Source organism: Rhipicephalus microplus, chromosome 9, assembly GCF_043290135.1.
Source record: "Rhipicephalus microplus isolate Deutch F79 chromosome 9, USDA_Rmic, whole genome shotgun sequence".
Lineage (NCBI taxonomy): Eukaryota > Metazoa > Arthropoda > Arachnida > Ixodida > Ixodidae > Rhipicephalus > Rhipicephalus microplus.
In genome coordinates this window covers 68,597,111-68,620,987 of record NC_134708.1, presented here as the reverse complement: position 1 = coordinate 68,620,987, position 23,877 = coordinate 68,597,111, and the positions used below count along the sequence as shown (strand labels likewise).

Here is a 23,877-nt window from a genome sequence, read left to right as displayed (position 1 = left end):
CGTCATGCGCATATCCTCGTTAGTATAGTGGTCAGTATCCCTGCCTGTCACGCGGGAGACCGGGGTTTAATTCCCCGACGGGGAGCAGTAATTTTTTAGTTACCATAGGGTGGAAATTGAACTTGCACTGCTATACCAATCGGCAAAATAATCTTCGTTCTCTCCATCTCCTCCAGAGTAAGCTAATAGAATGGGAAAACTCTAGCGCCAGGTGTCTTTGTTTTTTTTCCTCTCCCACTGAAACAGTCATGTCAAGCTAGAGTTGTGATCTCGCTGACAACACCGTCGTGTCTGCCGTGCATGCGCAAATCCTCGTTAGTATAGTTGTCAGTATCCCCGCCTGTCACGCGGGAGACCGGGGTTCGATTCCCCGACGGGGAGCAGTAATTTTTAAGTTACTATAGTGTGGAAATTCAACCTGCACTAATATATCATTCGGCAAAATAATCTTCGTTTTCTCCATCTCCCCCAGAGTAAGCTAATATAATGGGGTAGCTTTAGCGCCAGGTGTTTTTTTTTCTGTCCCACTGAAAAAGTCATGTCAAGCGAGAGTTGTGATCTCGCTGACAACACCGTCGTGTCTGCCGTGCATGCGCATATCCTCGTTAGTATAGTGGTCAGTATCCCCGCCTGTCACGCGGGAGACCGGGGTTCGATTCCCCGACGGAGAGCAGTAATTTCGTAGTTACCATAGGGTGGAAATTGAACCTGCACTGCTATACCAATCGGCAAAATAATCTTCGTTCTCTCCATCTCCTCCAGAGTAAGGTAATATAATGGGGAATATCTAGCGCCAGGTGTTCTTTTTTTCTGTCCCACTGAAACAGTCATGTCAAGCTAGAGTTGTGATCTCGCTGACAACACCGTCGTGTCGGCCGTGCATGCGCATATCCTCGTTAGTATAGTTGTCAGTATCCCCGCCTGTCACGCGGGAGACCGGGGTTCGATTCCCCGACGGGGAGCAGTAATCTTTTAGTTACCATTGGGTGGAAATTCAACCTGCACTAATATACCATTCGGCAAAATAATCTTCGTTTTCTCCATCTCCCCCGGAGTAAGCTATTATAATGGGGAAGCTCTAGCGCCAGGTGTTTTTTTTTCTGTCCCACTGAAAAAGTCATGTCAAGCGAGAGTTGTGATCTCGCTGACAAAACCGTCGTGTCTGCCGTGCATGCGCATATCCTCGTTAGTATAGTGGTCAGTATCCCCGCCTGTCACGCGGGAGACCGGGGTTCGATTCCCCAACGGGGAGCAGTAATTTTTTAGTTACCATAGAGGGGAAATTGAACCTGCACTGCTATACCAATCGGCAAAACAATCTTCGTTCTCTCCAACTCCTCCAGAGTAAGCTAATATAATGGGGAAACTCTAGCGCCAGGTGTCTTTGTTTTTTTTCCTCTCCCACTGAAACAGTCATGTCAAGCTAGAGTTGTGATCTCGCAGACAATACCGTCTTGTCTGCCGTCGATGCGCATATCCTCGTTAGTATAGTGGTCAGTATCCCCGCCTGTCACGCGGGAGACCGGGGTTCGATTCCCCGACGGGGAGCAGTAATCTTTTAGTTACCATTGGGTGGAAATTCAACCTGCACTAATATACCATTCGGCAAAATAATCTTCGTTTACTCCATCTCCTCCAGAGTAAGCTATAATAATGGAAAAGCTCTAGTTCCAGGTTTCTGTTTTTTTTTTCTCTCCCACTGAAACAGTCGTGTCAAGCAAGAGTGTTGATCTCGCAGACAACACCGTCGTGTCTGCCGTCATGCGCATATCCTCGTTAGTATAGTGGTCAGTATCCCTGCCTGTCACGCGGGAGACCGGGGTTTAATTCCCCGACGGGGAGCAGTAATTTTTTAGTTACCATAGGGTGGAAATTGAACTTGCACTGCTATACCAATCGGCAAAATAATCTTCGTTCTCTCCATCTCCTCCAGAGTAAGCTAATAGAATGGGAAAACTCTAGCGCCAGGTGTCTTTGTTTTTTTTCCTCTCCCACTGAAACAGTCATGTCAAGCTAGAGTTGTGATCTCGCTGACAACACCGTCGTGTCTGCCGTGCATGCGCAAATCCTCGTTAGTATAGTTGTCAGTATCCCCGCCTGTCACGCGGGAGACCGGGGTTCGATTCCCCGACGGGGAGCAGTAATTTTTAAGTTACTATAGTGTGGAAATTCAACCTGCACTAATATATCATTCGGCAAAATAATCTTCGTTTTCTCCATCTCCCCCAGAGTAAGCTAATATAATGGGGTAGCTTTAGCGCCAGGTGTTTTTTTTCTGTCCCACTGAAAAAGTCATGTCAAGCGAGAGTTGTGATCTCGCTGACAACACCGTCGTGTCTGCCGTGCATGCGCATATCCTCGTTAGTATAGTGGTCAGTATCCCCGCCTGTCACGCGGGAGACCGGGGTTCGATTCCCCGACGGAGAGCAGTAATTTCGTAGTTACCATAGGGTGGAAATTGAACCTGCACTGCTATACCAATCGGCAAAATAATCTTCGTTCTCTCCATCTCCTCCAGAGTAAGGTAATATAATGGGGAAGCTCTAGCGCCAGGTGTTCTTTTTTTCTGTCCCACTGAAACAGTCATGTCAAGCTAGAGTTGTGATCTCGCTGACAACACCGTCGTGTCGGCCGTGCATGCGCATATTCTCGTTAGTATAGTTGTCAGTATCCCCGCCTGTCACGCGGGAGACCGGGGTTCGATTCCCCGACGGGGAGCAGTAATTTTTTAGTTACCATAGGGTGGAAATTCAACCTGCTCTAATATATCATTCGGCAAAATAATCTTCGTTTTCTCCATCTCCCCCGGAGTAAGCTATTATAATGGGGAAGCTCTAGCGCCAGGTGTTTTTTTTTCTGTCCCACTGAAAAAGTCATGTCAAGCGAGAGTTGTGATCTCGCTGACAAAACCGTCGTGTCTGCCGAGCATGCGCATATCCTCGTTAGTATAGTGGTCAGTATCCCCGCCTGTCACGCGGGAGACCGGGGTTCGATTCCCCAACGGGGAGCAGTAATTTTTTAGTTACTCTAGAGTGGAAATTGAACCTGCACTGCTATACCAATCGGCAAAATAATCTTCGTTCTCTCCATCTCCCCCAGAGTAAGCTAATATAATGGGGAAGCTCTAGCGCCAGGTGTTTTTTTTCTGTCCTACTGAAAAAGTCATGTCATGCGAGAGTTGTGATCTCGCTGACAACACCGTCGTGTCTGCCGTGCATGCGCATATCCTCGTTAGTATAGTGGTCAGTATCCCCGCCTGTCACGCGGGAGACCGGGGTTCGATTCCCCGACGGGGAGCAGTAATTTTTTAGTTACCATAGGGTGGAAATTGAACCTGCACTGCTATACCAATCGGCAAAATAATCTTCGTTCTCTCCATCTCCTCCAGAGTAAGCTAATATAATGTGGAAGCTCTAGCGCCACGTGTCTTTGTTTTTTTCCTCTCCCACTGAAACGGTCATGTCAAGCTAGAGTTGTGATCTCGCAGACAATACCGTCGTGTCTGCCGTGCATGCGCATATCCTCCTTAGTATAGTTGTCAGTATCCCCGCCTGTCACGCGGGAGACCGGGGTTCGATTCCCCGACGGGGAGCAGTTATTTTTAAGTTACCATAGTGTGGAAATTCAACCTGCACTAATATACCATTCGGCAAAATAATCTTCGTTTTCTCCATCTCCTCCAGAGTAAGCTATTATAATGGGGAAGCTCTAGCGCCAGGTGTCTGTTTTTTTTCTTTCCCACTGAAACAGTCGTGTCAAGCTAGAGTGTTGATCTCGCAGACAACACCGTCGTGTCTGCCGTCATGCGCAAATCCTCGTTAGTATAGTGGTCAGTATCCCTGCGTGTCACGCGGGAGACGGGGGTTTAATTCCCCGACAGGGAGCAGTAATTTTTTAGTTACCATGGGGTGGAAATTGAATCTGCACTAATTTATCATTCGGCAAAATAATCTTCGTTTTCTCCATCTCCTCCAGAGTAAGCTAATATAATGGGGAAGCTCTAGCGCCAGGTGTTCTTTTTTTCTGTCCCACTGAAACAGTCATGTCAAGCTAGAGTTGTGATCTCGCTGACAACAGCGTCGTGTCAGCCGTGCATGCGCATATCCTCGTTAGTTTAGTTGTCAGTATCGCCGCCTGTCATGCGGGAGACCGGGGTTCGATTCCCCGACGGGGAGCAGTAATTTTTTAGTTACCATAGGGTGGAAATTCAACCTGCACTAATATATCATTCGGCAAAATAATCTTCGTTTTCTCCATCTCCCCCGGAGTAAGGTAATATAATGGGGAAGCTCTAGCGCAAGGTGTTTTTTTTTCTGTCGCACTGAAAAAGTCATGTCAAGCGAGAGTTGGGATCTCGCTGACAACACCGTCGTGTCTGCCGTGCATGCGCATATCCTCGTTAGTATAGTGGTCAGTATCCCCGCCTGTCACGCGGGAGACCGGGGTTCGATTGCCGAACGGGGAGCAGTAATTTTTTAGTTACCATAGTGTGGAAATTCAACCTGCACTAATATACCATTCGGCGAAATAATCTTCGTTTTCTCCATCTCCTCCAGATTAAGCTATTATAATGGGGAAGCTCTAGCGCCAGGTGTCTGTTTTTTTTCTTCTCCCACTGAAACAGTCGTGTCAAGCTAGAGTGTTGATCTCGCAGACAACACCGTCGTGTCTGCCGTCATGCGCATATCCTCGTTAGTATAGTGGTCAGTATCCCTGCCTGTCACGCGGGAGACGGGGGTTTAATTCCCCGACAGGGAGCAGTAATTTTTTAGTTACCATGGGGTGGAAATTGAACCGGCACTAATTTATCATTCGGCAAAATAATCTTCGTTTTCTCCATCTCCTCCAGAGTAAGCTAATATAATGGGGAAGCTCTAGCGCCAGGTGTTCTTTTTTTCTGTCCCACTGAAACAGTCATGTCAAGCTAGAGTTGTGATCTCGCTGAGAACAGCGTCGTGTCGGCCGTGCATGCGCATATCCTCGTTAGTATAGTTGTCAGTATCCCCGCCTGTCACGCGGAAGACCGGGGTTCAATTCCCCGACGGGGAGCAGTAATTTTTAAGTTACCATAGTGTGGAAATTCAACCTGCACTAATATATCATTCGGCAAACTAATCTTCGTTTTCTCCATCTCCCACAGAGTAAGCTAATATAATGGGGAAGCTCTAGCGCCAGGTGTTTTTTTCTGTCCCACTGAAAAAGTCATGTCAAGCGAGAGTCGTGATCTCGCTGACAACACCGTCGTGTCTGCCGTGCATGCGCATATCCTCGTTAGTATAGTGGTCAGTATCCCCGCCTGTCACGCGGGAGACCGGGGTTCGATTCCCCGGCGGGGAGCAGTAATTTTTTAGTTACCATAGGGTGGAAATTCAACCTGCACTAATATATCATTCGGCAAAATAATCTTCGTTTTCTCCATCTCCCCCGGAGTAAGCTAATATAATGGGGAAGCTCTAGCGCCAGGTGTTTTTTTTCTGTCCCACTGAAAAAGTCATGTCAAGCGAGAGTTGTGATCTCGCTGACAAAACCGTCGTGTCTGCCGTGCATGCGCATATCCTCGTTAGTATAGTGGTCAGTATCCCCGCCTGTCACGCGGGAGACCGGGGTTCGATTCCCCATCGGGGAGCAGTAATTTTTTAGTTACCCTAGAGTGGAAATTGAACCTGCACTGCTATACCAATCGGCAAAATAATCTTCGTTCTCTCCATCTCCTCCAGAGTAAGCTAATATAATGGGGAAACTCTAGCGCCAGATGTCTTTGTTTTTTTTCTTCTCCAACTGAAACAGTCATGTCAAGCTAGAGTTGTGATCTCGCTGACAACACCGTCGTGTCTTCCGTGCATACACATGTCCTCGTTAGTATAGTGGTCAGTATCCCCGCCTGTCACGCGGGAGACCGGGGTTCGATTCCCCGACGGGGAGCAGTAATTTTTCAGTTACCAAAGGGTGGAAAATGAACCTGCACTGCTATACCATTCGGCAAAATAATCTTCGTTTTCTCCATCTCCTCCAGAGTAAGCTAACATAATGTGGAAGCTCTAGCGCCAGGTGTCTTTGTTTTTTTTCCTCTACCACTGAAACAGTCATTTCAAGCTAGAGTTGTGATCTCGCAGACAATACCGTCGTGTCTGCCGTGCATGCGCATATCCTCGTTAGTATAGTGGTCAGTATCCCCACCTGTCACGCGGGAGACCGGGGTTCGATTCCCCGACGGGGAGCAGTAATCTTTTAGTTACCATAGGGTGGAAATTCAACCTGCACTAATATACCATTCGGCAAAATAATCTTCGTTTACTCCATCTCCTCCAGAGTAAGCTAATATAATGGAGAAGCTCTAGTTCCAGGTGTCTGTTTTTTTTCTCTCCCACTGAAACAGTCGTGTCAAGCAAGAGTGTTGATCTCGCAGACAACATCGTCTAGTCTGCCGTCCTGCGCATATCCTCGTTAGTATAGTCCTCAGTATCCCTGCCTGTCACGCGGGAGACCGGGGTTTAATTCCCCGACGGGGAGCAGTGATTTTTTAGTTGCCATAGGGTGGAAATTGAACCTGCACTGCTATACCAATCGGCAAATTAATCTTCGTTCTCTCCATCTCCTCCAGAGTAAGCTAATATAATGGGAAAACTCTAGCGCCAGGTGTCTTTGTTTTTTTCCTCTCCCACTGAAACAGTCATGTCAAGCTAGAGTTGTGATCTCGCTGACAACACCGTCGTGTCTTCCGTGCATACACATATCCTCGTTAGTATAGTGGTCAGTATCCCCGCCTGTCACGCGGGAGACCGGGGTTTAATTCCCCGACAGGGAGCAGTAATTTTTTAGTTACCATAGGGTGGAAATTCAACCTGCACTAATATATCATTCGGCAAAATAATCTTCGTTTTGCTCCATCTCCTCCAGAGTAAGCTAATATAATGGGGAAGCTCTAGCGCCAGGTGTTCTTTTTTTTGTCCCACTGAAACAGTCATGTCAAGCTAGAGTTGTGATCTCGCTGACAACACCGTCGTGTCTGCCGTGCATGCGCATATCCTCGTTAGTATAGTGGTCAGTATCCCCGCCTGTCACGTGGGAGACCGGGGTTCGATTCCCCGATGGGCAGCATTAATTTTTTAGTTTCCATAGGTTGGAAATTGAACCTGCACTGCTATACCATTCGGCAAAATAATCTTCGTTCTCTCCATCTCCTCCAGAGTAAGCTAATATAATATGGAAGCTCTAGCGCCAGGTGTCTTGGTTTTTTTTTCCTCTCCCACTGAAACGGTCATGTCAAGCTAGAGTTGTGATCTCGCTGACAACACCGTCGTGTCTTCCGTGCATACACATATCCTCGTTAGTATAGTGGTCAGTATCCCCGCCTGTCACGCGGGAGACCGGGGTTTAATTCCCCGACAGGGAGCAGTAATTTTTTAGTTACCATAGGGTGGAAATTCAACCTGCACTAATATATCATTCGGCAAAATAATCTTCGTTTTGCTCCATCTCCTCCAGAGTAAGCTAATATAATGGGGAAGCTCTAGCGCCAGGTGTTCTTTTTTTTGTCCCACTGAAACAGTCATGTCAAGCTAGAGTTGTGATCTCGCTGACAACACCGTCGTGTCTGCCGTGCATGCGCATATCCTCGTTAGTATAGTGGTCAGTATCCCCGCCTGTCACGTGGGAGACCGGGGTTCGATTCCCCGATGGGCAGCATTAATTTTTTAGTTTCCATAGGTTGGAAATTGAACCTGCACTGCTATACCATTCGGCAAAATAATCTTCGTTCTCTCCATCTCCTCCAGAGTAAGCTAATATAATATGGAAGCTCTAGCGCCAGGTGTCTTGGTTTTTTTTCCTCTCCCACTGAAACGGTCATGTCAAGCTAGAGTTGTGATCTCAAAGACAATACCGTCGTGTCTGCCGTGCATGCGCATATCCTCGTAAGTATAGTGGTCAGTATCCCCTCCTGTCACGCGGGAGACCGGGGTTCGATTCCCCGACGGGGAGCAGTAATCTTTTAGTTACCATAGCGTGGAAATTCAACCTGCACTAATATACCATTCGGCAAAATAATCTTCGTTTTCTCCATCTCCTCCAGAGTAAGCTATTATATTGGGGAAGCTCTAGCGCCAGGTGTCTGTTTTTTTTTACTTTCCCACTGAAACAGTCGTGTCAAGCTAGAGTGTTGATCTCGCAGACAACACCGTCGTGTCGGCCGTGCATGCGCATATTCTCGTTAGTATAGTTGTCAGTATCCCCGCCTGTCACGCGGGAGACCGGGGTTCGATTCCCCGACGGGGAGCAGTACTTTTTTAGTTACCATAGGGTGGAAATTCAACCTGCACTAATATATCATTCGGCAAAATAATCTTCGTTTTCTCCATCTCCCCCGGAGTAAGCTAATATAATGGGGAGGCTCTAGCGCCAGGTGTTTTTTTTCTGTCCCACTGAAAAAGTCATGTCAAGCGAGAGTGGTGATCTCGCTGGCAAAACCGTCGTGTCTGCCGTGCATGCGCATATCCTCGTTAGTATAGTGGTCAGTATCCCCGCCTGTCACGCGGGAGACCGGGGTTCGATTCCCCAACGGGGAGCAGTAAATTTTTAGTTACCATAGAGTGGAAATTGAACCTGCACTGCTATACCAATCGCCAAAATAATCTTCGTTCTCTCCATCTCCTCCAGAGTATGCTAATAAATTGGGGAAACTCTAGCGCCAGGTGTCTTTGTTTTTTTTTCCTCTCCAACTGAAACAGTCATGTCAAGCTAGAGTTGTGATCTCGCTGACAACATTGTCGTGTCTTCCGTGCATACACATGTCCTCGTTAGTATAGTGGTCAGTATCCCCGCCTGTCACGCGGGAGACCGGGGTTCGATTCCGCGACGGGGAGCAGTAATTTTTTAGTTACCAAAGGGTGGAAATTGAACCTGCACTGCTATACCATTCGGCAAAATAATCTTCCTTTTCTCCATCTCCTCCAGAGTAAGCTAATATAATGTGGAAGCTCTAGCGCGAGGTGTCTTTGTTTTTTTTCCCCTCCCACTGAAACAGTCATTTCAAGCTAGAGTTGTGATCTCGCAAACAATACCGTCGTGTCTGCCATGCATGCGCATATCCTCGTTAGTATAGTGGTCAGTATCCCCGCCTGTCACGCGGGAGACCGGGGTTCGATTCCCCGACGGGGAGCAGTAATCTTTTAGTTACCATAAGGTGGAAATTCAACCTGCACTAATATACCATTCGGCAAAATAATCTTCGTTTACTCCATCTCCTCCAGAGTAAGCTAATATAATGGAGAAGCTCTAGTTCCAGGTGTCTGTTTTTTTTTCTCTCCCACTGAAACAGTCGTGTCAAGCAAGAGTGTTGATCTCGCAGACAACACCGTCTAGTCTGCCGTCCTGCGCATATCCTCGTTAGTATAGTGGTCAGTATCCCTGCCTGTCACGCGGTTGACCGGGGTTTATTTCCCCGACGGGGAGCAGTGATTTTTTAGTTGCCATAGGGTGGAAATTGAACCTGCACTGCTATACCAATCGGCAAAATAATCTTCGTTCTCTCCATCTCCTCCAGAGTAAGCTAATATAATGGGAAAACTCTAGTGCCAGGTGTGTTTGTTTTTTTCCTCTCCCACTGAAACAGTCATGTCAAGCTAGAGTTGTGATCTCGCTGACAACACCGTCGTGTCCTCCGTGCATACACATGTCCTCGTTAGTATAGTGGTCAGTATCCCCGCCTGTCACGCGGGAGACCGGGGTTTAATTCCCCGACAGAGAGCAGTAATTTTTTAGTTACCATAGGGTGGAAATTCAACCTGCACTAATATATCATTCGGCAAAATAATCTTCGTTTTCTCCATCTCCTCCAGAGTAAGCTAATATAATGGGGAAGCTCTAGCGCCAGGTGTTCTTTTTTTCTGTCCCACTGAAACAGTCATGTCAAGCTAGAGTTGTGATCTCGCTGAGAACAGCGTCGTGTCGGCCGTGCATGCGCATATCCTCGTTAGTATAGTTGTCAGTATCCCCGCCTGTCACGCGGAAGACCGGGGTTCAATTCCCCGACGGGGAGCAGTAATTTTTAAGTTACCATAGTGTGGAAATTCAACCTGCACTAATATATCATTCGGCAAACTAATCTTCGTTTTCTCCATCTCCCACAGAGTAAGCTAATATAATGGGGAAGCTCTAGCGCCAGGTGTTCTTTTTTTCTGTCCCACTGAAACAGCCATGTCAAGCTAGAGTTGTGATCTCGCTGACAACACCGTCGTGTCAGCCGTGCATGCGCATATCCTCGTTAGTTTAGTTGTCAGTATCGCCGCCTGTCATGCGGGAGACCGGGGTTTGATTCCCCGACGGGGAGCAGTAATTTTTTAGTTACCATAGGGTGGAAATTCATCCTGCACTAATATATCATTCGGCAGAATAATCTTCGTTTTCTCCATCTCCCCCGGAGTAAGGTAATATAATGGGGAAGCTCTAGCGCAAGGTGTTTTTTTTTTCTGTCACACTGAAAAAGTCATGTCAAGCGAGAGTTGGGATCTCGCTGACAACACCGTCGTGTCTGCCGTGCATGGGCATATCCTCGTTAGTATAGTGGTCAGTATCCCCGCCTGTCACGCGGGAGACCGGGGTTCGATTGCCGAACGGGGAGCAGTAATTTTTTAGTTACCATAGAGGGGAAATTGAGCCTGCACTGCTATACCAATCGGCAAAATAATCTTCGTTCTCTCCAACTCCTCCAGAGTAAGCTAATATAATGGGGAAACTCTAGCGCCAGGTGTCTTTGTTTTTTTTCCTCTCCCACTGAAACAGTCATGTCAAGCAAGAGTGTTGATCTCGCAGACAACACCGTCGTGTCTGCCGTCATGCGCATATCCTCGTTAGTATAGTGGTCAGTATCCCTGCCTGTCACGCGGGAGACCGGGGTTTAATTCCCCGACGGGGAGCAGTAATTTTTTAGTTACCATAGGGTGGAAATTGATTTTGCACTGCTATACCAATCGGCAAAATAATCTTCGTTCTCTCCATCTCCTCCAGAGTAAGCTAATAGAATGGGAAAACTCTAGCGCCAGGTGTCTTTGTTTTTTTCCTCTCCCACTGAAACAGTCATGTCAAGCTAGAGTTGTGATCTCGCTGACAATACCGTCGTGTCTGCCGTGCATGCGCAAATCCTCGTTAGTATAGTTGTCAGTATCCCCGCCTGTCACGCGGGAGACCGGGGTTCGATTCCCCGACGGGGAGCAGTAATTTTTAAGTTACCATAGTGTGGAAATTCAACCTGCACTAATATATCATTCGGCAAAATAATCTTCGTTTTCTCCATCTCCTCCAGAGTAAGGTAATATAATGGGGAAGCTCTAGCGCCAGGTGTTCTTTTTTTCTGTCCCACTGAAACAGTCATGTCAAGCTAGAGTTGTGATCTCGCTGACAACACCGTCGTGTCGGCCGTGCATGCGCATATTCTCGTTAGTATAGTTGTCAGTATCCCCGCCTGTCACGCGGGAGACCGGGGTTCGATTCCCCGACGGGGAGCAGTAATTTTTTAGTTACCATAGGGTGGAAATTCAACCTGCACTAATATATCATTCGGAAAAATAATCTTCGTTTTCTCCATCTCCCCCGGAGTAAGCTAATATAATGGGGAAGCTCTAGCGCCAGGTGTTTTTTTTTCTGTCCCACTGAAAAAGTCATGTCAAGCGAGAGTTGTGATCTCGCTGACAAAACCGTCGTGTCTGCCGTGCATGCGCATATCCTCGTTAGTATAGTGGTCAGTATCCCCGCCTGTCACGCGGGAGACCGGGGTTCGATTCCCCAACGGGGAGCAGTAATTTTTTAGTTACCCTAGAGTGGAAATTGAACCTGCACTGCTATACCAATCGGCAAAATAATCTTCGTTCTCTCCATCTCCTCCAGAGTAAGCTAATATAATGGGGAAACTCTAGCGCCAGGTGTCTTTGTTTTTTTTCTTCTCTCACTGAAATAGTCATGTCAAGCTAGAGTTGTGATCTCGCTGACAACACCGTCGTGTCTTCCGTGTATACACATGTCCTCGTTAGTATAGTGGTCAGTATCCCCGCCTGTCACGCGGGAGACCGGGGTTCGATTCCCCGACGGGGAGCAGTAATTTTTTAGTTACCAAAGGGTGGAAAATGAACCTGCACTAATATACCATTCGGCAAAATAATCTTCGTTTACTCCATCTCCTCCAGAGTAAGCTAATATAATGGAGAAGCTCTAGTTCCAGGTGTCTGTTTTTTTTTCTCTCCCACTGAAACAGTCGTGTCAAGCAAGAGTGTTGATCTCGCAGACAACACCGTCTAGTCTGCCGTCCTGCGCATATCCTCGTTAGTATAGTGGTCAGTATCCCTGCCTGTCACGCGGTTGACCGGGGTTTATTTCCCCGACGGGGAGCAGTGATTTTTTAGTTGCCATAGGGTGGAAATTGAACCTGCACTGCTATACCAATCGGCAAAATAATCTTCGTTCTCTCCATCTCCTCCAGAGTAAGCTAATATAATGGGAAAACTCTAGTGCCAGGTGTGTTTGTTTTTTTCCTCTCCCACTGAAACAGTCATGTCAAGCTAGAGTTGTGATCTCGCTGACAACACCGTCGTGTCTTCCGTGCATACACATGTCCTCGTTAGTATAGTGGTCAGTATCCCCGCCTGTCACGCGGGAGACCGGGGTTTAATTCCCCGACAGAGAGCAGTAATTTTTTAGTTACCATAGGGTGGAAATTCAACCTGCACTAATATATCATTCGGCAAAATAATCTTCGTTTTCTCCATCTCCTCCAGAGTAAGCTAATATAATGGGGAAGCTCTAGCGCCAGGTGTTCTTTTTTTCTGTCCCACTGAAACAGTCATGTCAAGCTAGAGTTGTGATCTCGCTGAGAACAGCGTCGTGTCGGCCGTGCATGCGCATATCCTCGTTAGTATAGTTGTCAGTATCCCCGCCTGTCACGCGGAAGACCGGGGTTCAATTCCCCGACGGGGAGCAGTAATTTTTAAGTTACCATAGTGTGGAAATTCAACCTGCACTAATATATCATTCGGCAAACTAATCTTCGTTTTCTCCATCTCCCACAGAGTAAGCTAATATAATGGGGAAGCTCTAGCGCCAGGTGTTCTTTTTTTCTGTCCTACTGAAACAGCCATGTCAAGCTAGAGTTGTGATCTCGCTGACAACACCGTCGTGTCAGCCGTGCATGCGCATATCCTCGTTAGTTTAGTTGTCAGTATCGCCGCCTGTCATGCGGGAGACCGGGGTTTGATTCCCCGACGGGGAGCAGTAATTTTTTAGTTATCATAGGGTGGAAATTCATCCTGCACTAATATATCATTCGGCAGAATAATCTTCGTTTTCTCCATCTCCCCCGGAGTAAGGTAATATAATGGGGAAGCTCTAGCGCAAGGTGTTTTTTTTTCTGTCACACTGAAAAAGTCATGTCAAGCGAGAGTTGGGATCTCGCTGACAACACCGTCGTGTCTGCCGTGCATGGGCATATCCTCGTTAGTATAGTGGTCAGTATCCCCGCCTGTCACGCGGGAGACCGGGGTTCGATTGCCGAACGGGGAGCAGTAATTTTTTAGTTACCATAGAGGGGAAATTGAGCCTGCACTGCTATACCAATCGGCAAAATAATCTTCGTTCTCTCCAACTCCTCCAGAGTAAGCTAATATAATGGGGAAACTCTAGCGCCAGGTGTCTTTGTTTTTTTTCCTCTCCCACTGAAACAGTCATGTCAAGCAAGAGTGTTGATCTCGCAGACAACACCGTCGTGTCTGCCGTCATGCGCATATCCTCGTTAGTATAGTGGTCAGTATCCCTGCCTGTCACGCGGGAGACTGGGGTTTAATTCCCCGACGGGGAGCAGTAATTTTTTAGTTACCATAGGGTGGAAATTGATTTTGCACTGCTATACCAATCGGCAAAATAATCTTCGTTCTCTCCATCTCCTCCAGAGTAAGCTAATAGAATGGGAAAACTCTAGCGCCAGGTGTCTTTGTTTTTTTCCTCTCCCACTGAAACAGTCATGTCAAGCTAGAGTTGTGATCTCGCTGACAATACCGTCGTGTCTGCCGTGCATGCGCAAATCCTCGTTAGTATAGTTGTCAGTATCCCCGCCTGTCACGCGGGAGACCGGGGTTCGATTCCCCGACGGGGAGCAGTAATTTTTAAGTTACCATAGTGTGGAAATTCAACCTGCACTAATATATCATTCGGCAAAATAATCTTCGTTTTCTCCATCTCCTCCAGAGTAAGGTAATATAATGGGGAAGCTCTAGCGCCAGGTGTTCTTTTTTTCTGTCCCACTGAAACAGTCATGTCAAGCTAGAGTTGTGATCTCGCTGACAACACCGTCGTGTCGGCCGTGCATGCGCATATTCTCGTTAGTATAGTTGTCAGTATCCCCGCCTGTCACGCGGGAGACCGGGGTTCGATTCCCCGACGGGGAGCAGTAATTTTTTAGTTACCATAGGGTGGAAATTCAACCTGCACTAATATATCATTCGGAAAAATAATCTTCGTTTTCTCCATCTCCCCCGGAGTAAGCTAATATAATGGGGAAGCTCTAGCGCCAGGTGTTTTTTTTTCTGTCCCACTGAAAAAGTCATGTCAAGCGAGAGTTGTGATCTCGCTGACAAAACCGTCGTGTCTGCCGTGCATGCGCATATCCTCGTTAGTATAGTGGTCAGTATCCCCGCCTGTCACGCGGGAGACCGGGGTTCGATTCCCCAACGGGGAGCAGTAATTTTTTAGTTACCCTAGAGTGGAAATTGAACCTGCACTGCTATACCAATCGGCAAAATAATCTTCGTTCTCTCCATCTCCTCCAGAGTAAGCTAATATAATGGGGAAACTCTAGCGCCAGGTGTCTTTGTTTTTTTTCTTCTCTCACTGAAATAGTCATGTCAAGCTAGAGTTGTGATCTCGCTGACAACACCGTCGTGTCTTCCGTGTATACACATGTCCTCGTTAGTATAGTGGTCAGTATCCCCGCCTGTCACGCGGGAGACCGGGGTTCGATTCCCCGACGGGGAGCAGTAATTTTTTAGTTACCAAAGGGTGGAAAATGAACCTGCACTGCTATACCATTCGGCAAAATAATCTTCCTTTTCTCCATCTCCTCCAGAGTAAGCTAATATAATGTGGAAGCTCTAGCGCCAGGTGTCTTTGTTTTTTTTCCTCTACCACTGAAACAGTCATTTCAAGCTAGAGTTGTGATCTCGCAGACAATACCGTCGTGTCTGCCGTGCATGCGCATATCCTCGTTAGTATAGTGGTCAGTATCCCCGCCTGTCACGCGGGAGACCGGGGTTCGATTCCCCGACGGGGAGCAGTAACCTTTTAGTTACCATAGGGTGGAAATTCAACCTGCACTAATATACCATTCGGCAAAATAATCTTCGTTTACTCCATCTCCTCCAGAGTAAGCTAATATAATGGAGAAGCTCTAGTTCCAGGTGTCTGTTTTTTTTTCTCTCCCACTGAAACAGTCGTGTCAAGCAAGAGTGTTGATCTCGCAGACAACATCGTCTAGTCTGCCGTCCTGCGCATATCCTCGTTAGTATAGTCCTCAGTATCCCTGCCCGTCACGCGGGAGACCGGGGTTTAATTCCCTGACGGGGAGCAGTGATTTTTTAGTTGCCATAGGGTGGAAATTGAACCTGCACTGCTATACCAATCGGCAAATTAATCTTCGTTTTCTCCATCTCCTCCAGAGTAAGCTAATATAATGGGAAAACTCTAGCGCCAGGTGTCTTTGTTTTTTTCCTCTCCCACTGAAACAGTCATGTCAAGCTAGAGTTGTGATCTCGCTGACAACACCGTCGTGTCTTCCGTGCATACACATATCCTCGTTAGTATAGTGGTCAGTATCCCCGCCTGTCACGCGGGAGACCGGGGTTTAATTCCCCGACAGGGAGCAGTAATTTTTTAGTTACCATAGGGTGGAAAATCAACCTGCACTAATATATCATTCGGCAAAATAATCTTCGTTTTGCTCCATCTCCTCCAGAGTAAGCTAATATAATGGGGAAGCTCTAGCGCCAGGTGTTGTTTTTTTTGTCCCACTGAAACAGTCATGTCAAGCTAGAGTTGTGATCTCGCTGACAACACCGTCGTGTCTGCCGTGCATGCGCATATCCTCGTTAGTATAGTGGTCAGTATCCCCGCCTGTCACGTGGGAGACCGGGGTTCGATTCCCCGATGGGCAGCATTAATTTTTTAGTTTCCATAGGTTGGAAAATGAACCTGCACTGCTATACCTTTCGGCAAAATAATCTTCGTTCTCTCCATCTCCTCCAGAGTAAGCTAATATAATATGGAAGCTCTAGCGCCAGGTGTCTTGGTTTTTTTTCCTCTCCCACTGAAACGGTCATGTCAAGCTAGAGTTGTGATCTCGAAGACAATACCGTCGTGTCTGCCGTGCATGCGCATATCCTCGTTAGTATAGTGGTCAGTATCCCCCCCCCTGTCACGCGGGAGACCGGGGTTCGATTCCCCGACGGGGAGCAGTAATCTTTTAGTTACCATAGCGTGGAAATTCAACCTGCACTAATATACCATTCGGCAAAATAATCTTCGTTTTCTCCATCTCCTCCAGAGTAAGCTATTATATTTGGGAAGCTCTAGCGCCAGGTGTCTGTTTTTTTTACTTTCCCACTGAAACAGTCGTGTCAAGCTAGAGTGTTGATCTCGCAGACAACACCGTCGTGTCTGCCGTCATGCGCATTACCTCGTTAGTATAGTGGTCAGTATCCCTGCCTGTCACGCGGAAGACCGGGGTTTAATTCCCCGACGGGGAGCAGTAATTTTTTAGTTACCATAGGGAGGAAATTCAACCTGCACTAATATATCATTCGGCAAAAAAATCTTCGTTTTCTCCATCTCCTCCAGAGTAAGCTAATATAATGGGGAAGCTCTTGCGCCAGGTGTTCTTTTTTTCTGTCCCCCTGAAACAGTCATGTCAAGCTAGAGTTGTGATCTCGCTGACAACACCGTCGTGTCGGCCGTGCATGCGCATATTCTCGTTAGTATAGTTGTCAGTATCCCCGCCTGTCACGCGGGAGACCGGGGTTCGATTCCCCGACGGGGAGCAGTACTTTTTTAGTTACCATAGGGTGGAAATTCAACCTGCACTAATATATCATTCGGCAAAATAATCTTCGTTTTCTCCATCTCCCCCGGAGTAAGCTAATATAATGGGGAAACTCTAGCGCCAGGTGTCTTTGTTTTTTTTCTTCTCTCACTGAAATAGTCATGTCAAGCTAGAGTTGTGATCTCGCTGACAACACCGTCGTGTCTTCCGTGTATACACATGTCCTCGTTAGTATAGTGGTCCGTATCCCCGCCTGTCACGTGGGAGACCGGGGTTCGATTCCCCGACGGGGAGCAGTAATTTTTTAGTTACCAAAGGGTGGAAAATGAACCTGCACTGCTATACCATTCGGCAAAATAATCTTCGTTTTCTCCATCTCCTCCAGAGTAAGCTAACATAATGTGGAAGCTCTAGCGCCAGGTGTCTTTGTTTTTTTTCCTCTACCACTGAAACAGTCATTTCAAGCTAGAGTTGTGATCTCGCAGACAATACCGTCGTGTCTGCCGTGCATGCGCATATCCTCGTTAGTATAGTGGTCAGTATCCCCGCCTGTCACGCGGGAGACCGGGGTTCGATTCCCCGACGGGGAGCAGTAACCTTTTAGTTACCATAGGGTGGAAATTCAACCTGCACTAATATACCATTCGGCAAAATAATCTTCGTTTACTCCATCTCCTCCAGAGTAAGCTAATATAATGGAGAAGCTCTAGTTCCAGGTGTCTGTTTTTTTTCTCTCCCACTGAAACAGTCGTGTCAAGCAAGAGTGTTGATCTCGCAGACAACATCGTCTAGTCTGCCGTCCTGCGCATATCCTCGTTAGTATAGTCCTCAGTATCCCTGCCTGTCACGCGGGAGACCGGGGTTTAATTCCCCGACGGGGAGCAGTGATTTTTTAGTTGCCATAGGGTGGAAATTGAACCTGCACTGCTATACCAATCGGCAAATTAATCTTCGTTCTCTCCATCTCCTCCAGAGTAAGCTAATATAATGGGAAAACTCTAGCGCCAGGTGTCTTTGTTTTTTTCCTCTCCCACTGAAACAGTCATGTCAAGCTAGAGTTGTGATCTCGCTGACAACACCGTCGTGTCTTCCGTGCATACACATATCCTCGTTAGTATAGTGGTCAGTATCCCCGCCTGTCACGCGGGAGACCGGGGTTTAATTCCCCGACAGGGAGCAGTAATTTTTTAGTTACCATAGGGTGGAAAATCAACCTGCACTAATATATCATTCGGCAAAATAATCTTCGTTTTGCTCCATCTCCTCCAGAGTAAGCTAATATAATGGGGAAGCTCTAGCGCCAGGTGTTGTTTTTTTTGTCCCACTGAAACAGTCATGTCAAGCTAGAGTTGTGATCTCGCTGACAACACCGTCGTGTCTGCCGTGCATGCGCATATCCTCGTTAGTATAGTGGTCAGTATCCCCGTCTGTCACGTGGGAGACCGGGGTTCGATTCCCCGATGGGCAGCATTAATTTTTTAGTTTCCATAGGTTGGAAATTGAACCTGCACTGCTATACCATTCGGCAAAATAATCTTCGTTCTCTCCATCTCCTCCAGAGTAAGCTAATATAATATGGAAGCTCTAGCGCCAGGTGTCTTGGTTTTTTTTCCTCTCCCACTGAAACGGTCATGTCAAGCTAGAGTTGTGATCTCGAAGACAATACCGTCGTGTCTGCCGTCATGCGCATTACCTCGTTAGTATAGTGGTCAGTATCTCTGCCTGTCACGCGGAAGACCGGGGTTTAATTCCCCGACGGGGAGCAGTAATTTTTTAGTTACCATAGGGCGGAAATTCAACCTGCACTAATATATCATTCGGCAAAAAAATCTTCGTTTTCTCCATCTCCTCCAGAGTAAGCTAATATAATGGGGAAGCTCTTGCGCCAGGTGTTCTTTTTTTCTGTCCCCCTGAAACAGTCATGTCAAGCTAGAGTTGTGATCTCGCTGACAACACCGTCGTGTCGGCCGTGCATGCGCATATTCTCGTTAGTATAGTTGTCAGTATCCCCGCCTGTCACGCGGGAGACCGGGGTTCGATTCCCCGACGGGGAGCAGTACTTTTTTAGTTACCATAGGGTGGAAATTCAACCTGCACTAATATATCATTCGGCAAAATAATCTTCGTTTTCTCCATCTCCCCCGGAGTAAGCTAATATAATGGGGAGGCTCTAGCGCCAAGTGTTTTTTTTCTGTCCCACTGAAAAAGTCATGTCAAGCGAGAGTGGTGATCTCGCTGACAAAACCGTCGTGTCTGCCGTGCATGCGCATATCCTCGTTAGTATAGTGGTCAGTATCCCCGCCTGTCACGCGGGAGACCGGGGTTCAATTCCCCAACGGGGAGCAGTAATTTTTTAGTTACCATAGAGTGGAAATTCAACCTGCACTAATATACCATTCGGCAAAATAATCTTCGTTTACTCCATCTCCTCCAGAGTAAGCTAATATAATGGAGAAGCTCTAGTTCCAGGTGTCTTTTTTTTTCTCTCCCACTGAAACAGTCGTGTCAAGCAAGAGTGTTGATCTCGCAGACAACACCGTCTAGTCTGCCGTCCTGCGCATATCCTCGTTAGTATAGTGGTCAGTATCCCTGCCTGTCACGCGGTTGACCGGGGTTTAATTCCCCGACGGGGAGCAGTGATTTTTTAGTTGCCATAGGGTGGAAATTGAACCTGCACTGCTATACCATTCGGCAAAATAATCTTCGTTTTCTCCATCTCCTCCAGAGTAAGCTAACATAATGGGGAAGCTCTAGCGCCAGGTGTCTTTGTTTTTTTTCCTCTACCACTGAAACAGTCATTTCAAGCTAGAGTTGTGATCTCGCAGACAATACCGTCGTGTCTGCCGTGCATGCGCATATCCTCGTTAGTATAGTGGTCAGTATCCCCGCCTGTCACGCGGGAGACCGGGGTTCGATTCCCCGACGGGGAGCAGTAACCTTTTAGTTACCATAGGGTGGAAATTCAACCTGCACTAATATACCATTCGGCAAAATAATCTTCGTTTACTCCATCTCCTCCAGAGTAAGCTAATATAATGGAGAAGCTCTAGTTCCAGGTGTCTGTTTTTTTTTCTCTCCCACTGAAACAGTCGTGTCAAGCAAGAGTGTTGATCTCGCAGACAACATCGTCTAGTCTGCCGTCCTGCGCATATCCTCGTTAGTATAGTCCTCAGTATCCCTGCCTGTCACGCGGGAGACCGGGGTTTAATTCCCCGACGGGGAGCAGTGATTTTTTAGTTGCCATAGGGTGGAAATTGAACCTGCACTGCTATACCAATCGGCAAATTAATCTTTGTTCTCTCCATCTCCTCCAGAGTAAGCTAATATAATGGGAAAACTCTAGCGCCAGGTGTCTTTGTTTTTTTCCTCTCCCACTGAAACAGTCATGTCAAGCTAGAGTTGTGATGTCGCTGACAACACCGTCGTGTCTTCCGTGCATACACATATCCTCGTTAGTATAGTGGTCAGTATCCCCGCCTGTCACGCGGGAGACCGGGGTTTAATTCCCCGACAGGGAGCAGTAATTTTTTAGTTACCATAGGGTGGAAAATCAACCTGCACTAATATATCATTCGGCAAAATAATCTTCGTTTTGCTCCATCTCCTCCAGAGTAAGCTAATATAATGGGGAAGCTCTAGCGCCAGGTGTTGTTTTTTTTTTGTCCCACTGAAACAGTCATGTCAAGCTAGAGTTGTGATCTCGCTGACAACACCGTCGTGTCTGCCGTGCATGCGCATATCCTCGTTAGTATAGTGGTCAGTATCCCCGCCTGTCACGTGGGAGACCGGGGTTCGATTCCCCGATGGGCAGCATTAATTTTTTAGTTTCCATAGGTTGGAAATTGAACCTGCACTGCTATACCATTCGGCAAAATAATCTTCGTTCTCTCCATCTCCTCCAGAGTAAGCTAATATAATATGGAAGCTCTAGCGCCAGGTGTCTTGGTTTTTTTTCCTCTCCCACTGAAACGGTCATGTCAAGCTAGAGTTGTGATCTCGAAGACAATACCGTCGTGTCTGCCGTGCATGCGCATATCCTCGTTAGTATAGTGGTCAGTATCCCCCCCCCTGTCACGCGGGAGACCGGGGTTCGATTCCCCGACGGGGAGCAGTAATCTTTTAGTTACGATAGCGTGGAAATTCAACCTGCACTAATATACCATTCGGCAAAATAATCTTCGTTTTCTCCATCTCCTCCAGAGTAAGCTATTATATTTGGGAAGCTCTAGCGCCAGGTGTCTGTTTTTTTTACTTTCCCACTGAAACAGTCGTGTCAAGCTAGAGTGTTGATCTCGCAGACAACACCGTCGTGTCTGCCGTCATGCGCATTACCTCGTTAGTATAGTGGTCAGTATCCCTGCCTGTCACGCGGAAGACCGGGGTTTAATTCCCCGACGGGGAGCAGTAATTTTTTAGTTACCATAGGGCGGAAATTCAACCTGCACTAATATATCATTCGGCAAAAAAATCTTCGTTTTCTCCATCTCCTCCAGAGTAAGCTAATATAATGGGGAAGCTCTTGCGCCAGGTGTTCTTTTTTTCTGTCCCCCTGAAACAGTCATGTCAAGCTAGAGTTGTGATCTCGCTGACAACACCGTCGTGTCGGCCGTGCATGCGCATATTCTCGTTAGTATAGTTGTCAGTATCCCCGCCTGTCACGCGGGAGACCGGGGTTCGATTCCCCGACGGGGAGCAGTACTTTTTTAGTTACCATAGGGTGGAAATTCAACCTGCACTAATATATCATTCGGCAAAATAATCTTCGTTTTCTCCATCTCCCCCGGAGTAAGCTAATATAATGGGGAGGCTCTAGCGCCAGGTGTTTTTTTTCTGTCCCACTGAAAAAGTCATGTCAAGCGAGAGTGGTGATCTCGCTGACAAAACCGTCGTGTCTGCCGTGCATGCGCATATCCTCGTTAGTATAGTGGTCAGTATCCCCGCCTGTCACGCGGGAGACCGGGGTTCGATTCCCCAACGGGGAGCAGTAATTTTTTAGTTACCATAGAGTGGAAATTGAACCTGCACTGCTATACCAATCGGCAAAATAATCTTCCTTTTCTCCATCTCCTCCAGAGTAAGCTAATATAATGTGGAAGCTCTAGCGCGAGGTGTCTTTGTTTTTTTTCCTCTCCCACTGAAACAGTCATTTCAAGCTAGAGTTGTGATCTCGCAAACAATACCGTCGTGTCTGCCATGCATGCGCATATCCTCGTTAGTATAGTGGTCAGTATCCCCGCCTGTCACGCGGGAGACCGGGGTTCGATTCCCCGACGGGGAGCAGTAATCTTTTAGTTACCATAGGGTGGAAATTCAACCTGCACTAATATACCATTCGGCAAAATAATCTTCGTTTACTCCATCTCCTCCAGAGTAAGCTAATATAATGGAGAAGCTCTAGTTCCAGGTGTCTTTTTTTTTCTCTCCCACTGAAACAGTCGTGTCAAGCAACAGTGTTGATCTCGCAGACAACACCGTCTAGTCTGCCGTCCTGCGCATATCCTCGTTAGTATAGTGGTCAGTATCCCTGCCTGTCACGCGGTTGACCAGGGTTTAATTCCCCGACGGGGAGCAGTGATTTTTTAGTTGCCATAGGGTGGAAATTGAACCTGCACTGCTATACCAATCGGCAAAATAATCTTCGTTCTCTCCATCTCCTCCAGAGTAAGCTAATATAATGGGAAAACTCTAGTGCCAGGTGTGTTTGTTTTTTTCCTCTCCCACTGAAACAGTCATGTCAAGCTAGAGTTGTGATCTCGCTGACAACACCGTCGTGTCTTCCGTGCATACACATGTCCTCGTTAGTATAGTGGTCAGTATCCCCGCCTGTCAAGCGGGAGACCGGGGTTTAATTCCCCGACAGAGAGCAGTAATTTTTTAGTTACCATAGGGTGGAAATTCAACCTGCACTAATATATCATTCGGCAAAATAATCTTCGTTTTCTCCATCTCCTCCACAGTAAGCTAATATAATGGGGAAGCTCTAGCGCCAGGTGTTCTTTTTTTCTGTCCCACTGAAACAGTCATGTCAAGCTAGAGTTATGATCTCGCTGACAACACCGTCGTGTCTGCCGTGCATGCGCAAATCCTCGTTAGTATAGTTGTCAGTATCCCCGCCTGTCACGCGGGAGACCTCACGCGGGAGACCGGGGTTCGATTCCCCGACGGGGAGCAGTAATTTTTAAGTTATCATAGTGTGGAAATTCAACCTGCACTAATATATCATTCGGCAAAATATCCTTCGTTTTCTCCCTCTCCCCCGAGTAAGCTAATATAATGGTGAAGCTCTAGCGCCAGGTGTTTTTTTTTCTGTCCCACTGAAAAAGTCATGTCAAGCCAGAGTTGTGATCTCGCTGACAACACCGTCGTGTCTGCCGTGCATGCGCATATCCTCGTTAGTATAGTGGTCAGTATCCCCGCCTGTCACGCGGGAGACCGGGGTTCGATTCCCCGACGGGGAGCAGTAATCTTTTAGTTACCATAGGGTGGAAATTCAACCTGCACTAATATACCATTCGGCAAAATATTCTTCGTTTTCTCCATCTCCTTCAGAGTAAGCTATTATAATGGGGAAGCTCTAGCGCCAGGTGTCTGTTTTTTTCTTTCCCACATAAACAGTCGTGTCAAGCTAGAGTGTTGATCTCGCAGACAACACCGTCGTGTCTGCCGTCATGCGCATATCCTTGTTAGTATAGTGGTCAGTATCCCTGCCTGTCACGCGGGAGACCGGGGTTTAATTCCCCGACGGGGAGCAGTAATTTTGTAGTTACCATAGGGTGAAAATTCAACCTGCACTAATATATCATTCG

At 47.2% G+C, this 23,877-nt stretch overlaps 32 non-coding genes across 32 annotated transcripts; all 32 read left to right on the top strand.

Annotated features, from left to right (window-relative positions):
• Positions 1-13: 13 nt before the first annotated feature.
• Positions 14-85, top strand: TRNAD-GUC (transfer RNA aspartic acid (anticodon GUC)). The gene has a single exon. It is a non-coding gene; the product is annotated as a tRNA-Asp (tRNA).
• Positions 86-309: 224 nt separating this feature from the next.
• TRNAD-GUC (transfer RNA aspartic acid (anticodon GUC)) lies at positions 310-381 on the top strand. The gene has a single exon. It is a non-coding gene; the product is annotated as a tRNA-Asp (tRNA).
• Positions 382-599: 218 nt separating this feature from the next.
• TRNAD-GUC (transfer RNA aspartic acid (anticodon GUC)) lies at positions 600-671 on the top strand. Its single transcript has one exon. It is a non-coding gene; the product is annotated as a tRNA-Asp (tRNA).
• A 219-nt stretch (positions 672-890) lies between these two features.
• On the top strand, positions 891-962 carry TRNAD-GUC (transfer RNA aspartic acid (anticodon GUC)). Its single transcript has one exon. It is a non-coding gene; the product is annotated as a tRNA-Asp (tRNA).
• Positions 963-1,180: 218 nt separating this feature from the next.
• On the top strand, positions 1,181-1,252 carry TRNAD-GUC (transfer RNA aspartic acid (anticodon GUC)). The gene has a single exon. It is a non-coding gene; the product is annotated as a tRNA-Asp (tRNA).
• Positions 1,253-1,476: 224 nt separating this feature from the next.
• On the top strand, positions 1,477-1,548 carry TRNAD-GUC (transfer RNA aspartic acid (anticodon GUC)). The gene has a single exon. It is a non-coding gene; the product is annotated as a tRNA-Asp (tRNA).
• Positions 1,549-1,770: 222 nt separating this feature from the next.
• Positions 1,771-1,842, top strand: TRNAD-GUC (transfer RNA aspartic acid (anticodon GUC)). The gene has a single exon. It is a non-coding gene; the product is annotated as a tRNA-Asp (tRNA).
• A 224-nt stretch (positions 1,843-2,066) lies between these two features.
• On the top strand, positions 2,067-2,138 carry TRNAD-GUC (transfer RNA aspartic acid (anticodon GUC)). The gene has a single exon. It is a non-coding gene; the product is annotated as a tRNA-Asp (tRNA).
• Positions 2,139-2,355: 217 nt separating this feature from the next.
• TRNAD-GUC (transfer RNA aspartic acid (anticodon GUC)) lies at positions 2,356-2,427 on the top strand. The gene has a single exon. It is a non-coding gene; the product is annotated as a tRNA-Asp (tRNA).
• A 509-nt stretch (positions 2,428-2,936) lies between these two features.
• On the top strand, positions 2,937-3,008 carry TRNAD-GUC (transfer RNA aspartic acid (anticodon GUC)). The gene has a single exon. It is a non-coding gene; the product is annotated as a tRNA-Asp (tRNA).
• A 217-nt stretch (positions 3,009-3,225) lies between these two features.
• Positions 3,226-3,297, top strand: TRNAD-GUC (transfer RNA aspartic acid (anticodon GUC)). The gene has a single exon. It is a non-coding gene; the product is annotated as a tRNA-Asp (tRNA).
• A 1,968-nt stretch (positions 3,298-5,265) lies between these two features.
• On the top strand, positions 5,266-5,337 carry TRNAD-GUC (transfer RNA aspartic acid (anticodon GUC)). Its single transcript has one exon. It is a non-coding gene; the product is annotated as a tRNA-Asp (tRNA).
• Positions 5,338-5,850: 513 nt separating this feature from the next.
• Positions 5,851-5,922, top strand: TRNAD-GUC (transfer RNA aspartic acid (anticodon GUC)). Its single transcript has one exon. It is a non-coding gene; the product is annotated as a tRNA-Asp (tRNA).
• A 224-nt stretch (positions 5,923-6,146) lies between these two features.
• On the top strand, positions 6,147-6,218 carry TRNAD-GUC (transfer RNA aspartic acid (anticodon GUC)). The gene has a single exon. It is a non-coding gene; the product is annotated as a tRNA-Asp (tRNA).
• Positions 6,219-8,492: 2,274 nt separating this feature from the next.
• Positions 8,493-8,564, top strand: TRNAD-GUC (transfer RNA aspartic acid (anticodon GUC)). Its single transcript has one exon. It is a non-coding gene; the product is annotated as a tRNA-Asp (tRNA).
• A 225-nt stretch (positions 8,565-8,789) lies between these two features.
• On the top strand, positions 8,790-8,861 carry TRNAD-GUC (transfer RNA aspartic acid (anticodon GUC)). The gene has a single exon. It is a non-coding gene; the product is annotated as a tRNA-Asp (tRNA).
• Positions 8,862-9,085: 224 nt separating this feature from the next.
• On the top strand, positions 9,086-9,157 carry TRNAD-GUC (transfer RNA aspartic acid (anticodon GUC)). The gene has a single exon. It is a non-coding gene; the product is annotated as a tRNA-Asp (tRNA).
• Positions 9,158-10,841: 1,684 nt separating this feature from the next.
• On the top strand, positions 10,842-10,913 carry TRNAD-GUC (transfer RNA aspartic acid (anticodon GUC)). Its single transcript has one exon. It is a non-coding gene; the product is annotated as a tRNA-Asp (tRNA).
• Positions 10,914-11,136: 223 nt separating this feature from the next.
• TRNAD-GUC (transfer RNA aspartic acid (anticodon GUC)) lies at positions 11,137-11,208 on the top strand. Its single transcript has one exon. It is a non-coding gene; the product is annotated as a tRNA-Asp (tRNA).
• Positions 11,209-11,717: 509 nt separating this feature from the next.
• Positions 11,718-11,789, top strand: TRNAD-GUC (transfer RNA aspartic acid (anticodon GUC)). Its single transcript has one exon. It is a non-coding gene; the product is annotated as a tRNA-Asp (tRNA).
• Positions 11,790-12,013: 224 nt separating this feature from the next.
• TRNAD-GUC (transfer RNA aspartic acid (anticodon GUC)) lies at positions 12,014-12,085 on the top strand. The gene has a single exon. It is a non-coding gene; the product is annotated as a tRNA-Asp (tRNA).
• A 1,978-nt stretch (positions 12,086-14,063) lies between these two features.
• On the top strand, positions 14,064-14,135 carry TRNAD-GUC (transfer RNA aspartic acid (anticodon GUC)). Its single transcript has one exon. It is a non-coding gene; the product is annotated as a tRNA-Asp (tRNA).
• A 509-nt stretch (positions 14,136-14,644) lies between these two features.
• TRNAD-GUC (transfer RNA aspartic acid (anticodon GUC)) lies at positions 14,645-14,716 on the top strand. The gene has a single exon. It is a non-coding gene; the product is annotated as a tRNA-Asp (tRNA).
• Positions 14,717-14,940: 224 nt separating this feature from the next.
• TRNAD-GUC (transfer RNA aspartic acid (anticodon GUC)) lies at positions 14,941-15,012 on the top strand. Its single transcript has one exon. It is a non-coding gene; the product is annotated as a tRNA-Asp (tRNA).
• A 224-nt stretch (positions 15,013-15,236) lies between these two features.
• TRNAD-GUC (transfer RNA aspartic acid (anticodon GUC)) lies at positions 15,237-15,308 on the top strand. The gene has a single exon. It is a non-coding gene; the product is annotated as a tRNA-Asp (tRNA).
• Positions 15,309-17,293: 1,985 nt separating this feature from the next.
• On the top strand, positions 17,294-17,365 carry TRNAD-GUC (transfer RNA aspartic acid (anticodon GUC)). Its single transcript has one exon. It is a non-coding gene; the product is annotated as a tRNA-Asp (tRNA).
• A 224-nt stretch (positions 17,366-17,589) lies between these two features.
• Positions 17,590-17,661, top strand: TRNAD-GUC (transfer RNA aspartic acid (anticodon GUC)). Its single transcript has one exon. It is a non-coding gene; the product is annotated as a tRNA-Asp (tRNA).
• Positions 17,662-19,342: 1,681 nt separating this feature from the next.
• TRNAD-GUC (transfer RNA aspartic acid (anticodon GUC)) lies at positions 19,343-19,414 on the top strand. Its single transcript has one exon. It is a non-coding gene; the product is annotated as a tRNA-Asp (tRNA).
• Positions 19,415-19,929: 515 nt separating this feature from the next.
• On the top strand, positions 19,930-20,001 carry TRNAD-GUC (transfer RNA aspartic acid (anticodon GUC)). Its single transcript has one exon. It is a non-coding gene; the product is annotated as a tRNA-Asp (tRNA).
• Positions 20,002-21,981: 1,980 nt separating this feature from the next.
• TRNAD-GUC (transfer RNA aspartic acid (anticodon GUC)) lies at positions 21,982-22,053 on the top strand. The gene has a single exon. It is a non-coding gene; the product is annotated as a tRNA-Asp (tRNA).
• Positions 22,054-22,277: 224 nt separating this feature from the next.
• Positions 22,278-22,349, top strand: TRNAD-GUC (transfer RNA aspartic acid (anticodon GUC)). Its single transcript has one exon. It is a non-coding gene; the product is annotated as a tRNA-Asp (tRNA).
• Positions 22,350-23,457: 1,108 nt separating this feature from the next.
• On the top strand, positions 23,458-23,529 carry TRNAD-GUC (transfer RNA aspartic acid (anticodon GUC)). The gene has a single exon. It is a non-coding gene; the product is annotated as a tRNA-Asp (tRNA).
• Positions 23,530-23,877: the final 348 nt, after the last annotated feature.